The sequence below is a fragment of the Capsella rubella genome, unplaced genomic scaffold, assembly GCF_000375325.1.
Source record: "Capsella rubella cultivar Monte Gargano unplaced genomic scaffold, Caprub1_0 scaffold_1, whole genome shotgun sequence".
Taxonomy (NCBI): Eukaryota; Viridiplantae; Streptophyta; class Magnoliopsida; order Brassicales; family Brassicaceae; genus Capsella; species Capsella rubella.
This window is the reverse complement of record NW_006238923.1, coordinates 13,699,182-13,703,911: the sequence shown is the minus strand read 5'-3', so window position 1 is coordinate 13,703,911 and position 4,730 is coordinate 13,699,182.

Genomic DNA, 4,730 nt, shown 5'->3' with positions numbered 1-4,730 from the left:
CGTTCGTCGTCTCTCTCTCTCTCTCTCTCTCTCTCTCTCTCTCTCTCTCTCTCTCTCTCTCTCTCGCGCGAAATGTTTAGCGCGACAGTTGCAAGAAAAATTGCCAGCATCTTTGGTAAGCACATAAAAACATATATTTTGTATATGTATGAATATTTTGAAGAATCTTTAATCTTTTGGAACTGATATCATAGAAATTAACCACAAATAACTCATCCAAATTCTCAAAATTTTAAACCACTCATGTCAAAAAATCATTGACTTAATCATCGAAGTGTTTTCATAAGAACATCGTAATATAAGAAACTTTCTGTTGTTTTTATTTAGTATTTGATGAAGAAGACGACACTGCCTCAAAAATATACAAATTAAATGATAAATAACTACTCCCTCAATTTACATAGCAAAGTCTTCATCAACCATCAAGCAACTATTAATTGATTTTATCGTCTAAATAATTTATTTTTAAATTTGAACACTCCATTAGTAAATTAGTGTTGAAAATAATATATTTTTAAAAAGAATTCGAACGTGTAAAATATATTTTCTTTTAAATCAAAAACTAAAGGACCAAAAGGTACACAAACAGGCGTGTCAAAATTTTCGAACGTATAGTTATCCCTAACCTCAAATTCAATTTATAAATAAATAAAAATGCAATTATTTTAATTTTTAGTTTTATAGATTCTAAGAAATCTGATATATATATATATGAAAAATATTCTTGATCTGTCGTATGCTAGAAAAGTTTGATGGCTTAAATAAAGAGATAACGAAGAGAAAGATACTCAATGTGAGACAGTTTGAAAATGAAAGAATACATTGAAAAATATATAAAGTAAAAAAAGGTTATACCTTTTCGATTGTATGATACATTTATATATATAATAGCTAACGTTATTTTAGTATTAGTATAGAAAGATCGAAAAGTAGATGAAAAAATTGTTTCTTTTTATAATTTTATTCTTTTATTTGGTAGACGTAATATGGCTGTAAATAAGATAATTACAAATAGCTTATATATAATGTGTATGCATGTGATGTATTAATTGTATGGGGTAGACATAGTTATAACTCCAAAAACAATAAGCTGACGAGAGAGTGTTGAAAAATAATCAGGAAGTGTCATCATTGTTTCCTTCAATAAAAAATTTAAGGACGTTTTCATTTCAAATCTTTGGACTTCTTGTATTTCACATCGTCATTTACAATAAATACATCTAGTTATATGTCAATATGTGTATACATGAGTTCCTATATTTGTTCCACATATGGTCACTAGTATAAATAAGCAAAATATCCAACACGCATATTTAACATACCCAATTACAATAAATACTCTCTCTCTCTCTCTCTCTCTCTCTCTCTCTCTCTCTCTCTCTCTCTCTCTCTCTCTCTCTCTCTCTCTCTCTCTCTCTCTCTCTCTCTCTCTCTCTCTCTCTCTCTCTCTCTCTCTCTCTCTCTTTTTGGGTATTCCCTTTTAAAAATACCCCTATAAGGGGAGCATTTTTAAAACTACCCCTGTTTTAATGCCAAAAGACGATTCTGCCCTCGTTTATGTTAAACCTAAAAAATCTTTGGTTCACAATTCTCTCTCTCGACGACGACTCCGAAATCGAGCTCTCTCTTCACAGGCGACGGCTGGGAATCGGTCTCTCTAGACTCCGGCGATTCCGTCTCCTCTCTATCTCAACTCCGGTTCGGACTCCTCTCTCTCTCGACTCCGGTGAGAATCATCTGTTTCTCGACTCCAAGCTCAGACTCCTCATCGGCGTCGCTGGTTGAGGACTCCTCGTCGTCATCTGTTTTCACACAAATTCGCCTTCGCCGTGTGTTCTCCCTCTTGGCCATGTAAGTGCCCTATGTTATCTCATACTTGTGAATTGTTTAGGGTTTGAAAATTTAGGGTTCTTGTTTAGATGTTGGAGATCGATTGAGATTAATTTTTACTAAAGTTGGGTTTTTGTTTGACTCATATGGTTTGTTTAGAAATGTTTTACTCTATATTGACTACAATTGTTCATGGATGGCTTTAATCACGCTATTGAATTTGAGCTTAGATTTTGAAATGCTAGTTTTTGGTACTTTAGTTGCTGTTGGGAATGACAAGAATTTCAGTTCAATTTAATCAGTGGTGTTTTTCATCTTTCAAATGAATTGACGAAATTCCTTATGATTGAGTTTTCTTTGGGGTGGATCAGTTAGGAAACCTGCTATTTTGGTGATTTGCAACTTGGTAAATGTTATAGAAGATCTTTGAAATGTAAGAAACTTCAATACTTTATTGTGTTAGTACATTGGTATGTTGCTGTTTCTTTGTATTCTGCCCCATTTATCTAGTAAATTTTGAAGTTTGTGGTTAAATATATCTATGTTTGCAAAGATGCTGAAGGAATAGAAATTGTTAAATGTTTATAAAAACCTTATAGAAAATGAAAATCATAAAAACTTTGTAAAAAATGGTTTATGCATCAAAAGCTGCAGTCTCATAAGCATTTTAAAAGGTTTTTAAACATTTGGGTTAAATATTTTGGTTTTTGATGTTAATAGACAGATGGAAAGTAGTGAACCGGTTGATTATCTTCTATTACCTAACGGTATATATGAAGATGGAAGTGAACCATTCTCTCAAGCATCAATAATACAACATACGGATTCTAAACTAATTTGGAAAGTTAAAGCTGTTTTGAGTGATGAGTCATTCAAGCAGCTTGAGGATTCTTTCCTCGGACACATCATCAAGATTGCCTCAAAAAGCTTCAAATTCTCGGGCAAACTATTTCACTATATTATGATGAGGAGGCTGAAGACAAAAGGAAACAACTTGTGGTTCAGAATCGCTTAACAACCAACACGTTTCTCAATGAGAGAATTTTGTCTGTCAACAGGTATTTCATATATATTTTACGTCTTTGTTTGATTTCTGCCAGTTATAGAAAGTTTTTATACGGTTTTTATAAGGTTTTTATAAGGTTTTTATAAGCTATATACATATCATTTGAATGTAAAATAAACGAATTCTTTGAAAACTTGTTTATAAGGCTTTTATAAGGTTTTTATAAGGTATATACATATAATTTGAATGTGAAATAAGTTTTTATAAGGTTTTTATAAGGTTTTTATAAGGTTTTTTATAAGGTATGTACATATCATTCGAATGTGAAATAAACAAATTATTTGAAAACTTGTTTATAAGGTTTTTATAAGGTATGTACAAACCTTTCAAATGTGAAATAAACGAATTTTATGAGTAGATTGAAAATACTAACCTCATTGTTTAATATAACACATGTATTCATTGTGAAAAGCTTGATACATATCAAAGTAGGAAGGGAAAAAAACCTGCTAAGAAACCCTACAGTTGGACATCGGGAAAAGATTTGACCTTGAGTAATTTGGAGGATTACTTGTTTTCTGAACCAAAGGATATATCTGATTTGGAGAAAACAGAGGAAACAGAGGCGCCGATGGAAGAAGATGAAAAGCTTTGCCTTGCAGCTGTCATCCTTACAGAAGCATTCTTGATGACGCCTCATTCATTAGAGAGAATCCCAAGTTCAAGACTTCACCATGCATGCGATTTTGAGGCGTATACATCTTTGGCATGGGGAAAGGAAGCCTACAACGTCTTGGCAACAAGTATCAAGAGGATGGATACCAATACGTGGGCGAGAGGCCAATATGAAGTCAAAGGTTTTCCTTTGGCTTTATTGATCTGGTCATTCAGCGCTGTACCACTTTTTGGAGCGACGTTTCCTGTATGCAACGACACGACAAAGTGTGTCTATCCTCTGTACTCTAACTGGGAATCTTCATTAACTCCAAGATTAGATCAAATCGTGGATGCCATTCAATCATCAGATTGTGTAAGTTTTCGTTCCTTTTATAACACTTATTATTTGGTGATGAGCATTAATTTTATAAGGTTTTATATGGTTTTAAAAGTATTTTAAAAGGAATTTTAATGGAGTTATTTAAGATTTTATAAGGGTTTTATAAGGATTTTATAAGGATTTTATAAGGGTTTACAACCATTGTAAGGATTTTATAAGGGTTTTATAAGGGTTTACAACCATTGTAAGGATTTTATAAGGGTTTTATAAGGATTTACAACCATTGTAAATCCATTTTAAAAAGCTTTTAAAACCTTTGTTATTTATTTTTCTAGATTGAGGTCAAATCTATTATTAGAGATCCAGAGGAATACAAACACCTAGTAGAAGAAACTCATGTAGACGACAAAGAGTTTGAAGATATTGTACACTTGGTGATAAGAGGCTACAGATTAAAGAAAATTGATTGGAGGAACAAAATTGTTGAATACATTTCTGCGGAGGCAGAGTTGGGGCAGCAATTGTCAGATTCTGCCAAACTGGACAAGATCCTTAAACTGGTTGCGGACTTCAACAGAAGATTAGAAATACTTGAAGTGGTTTTAAAAGTCAGAAACAACATGGGGACATATAACGAGGTAAAATATTTGTAAATTTTAATTAATAAAAAGTTTGGGTTGTTTCCTATGATAATTTCTTACTTTTCTTATTGCAGTCCGAGCTTGAAGGAGACAAAGATAAAAGTGAAGAGGTTAGTATATATTGTTTAAAGATTTTATATGGTTTTTAAAAGGCTTATAAGGGTTTTATATAGCTTTTAATAGGGTTTTTGAAAATTTGTGATACTTTGCCTGGTTCTTTATTTTTGTGTAGCAGGCTGGACAAAGTAATCCTCAT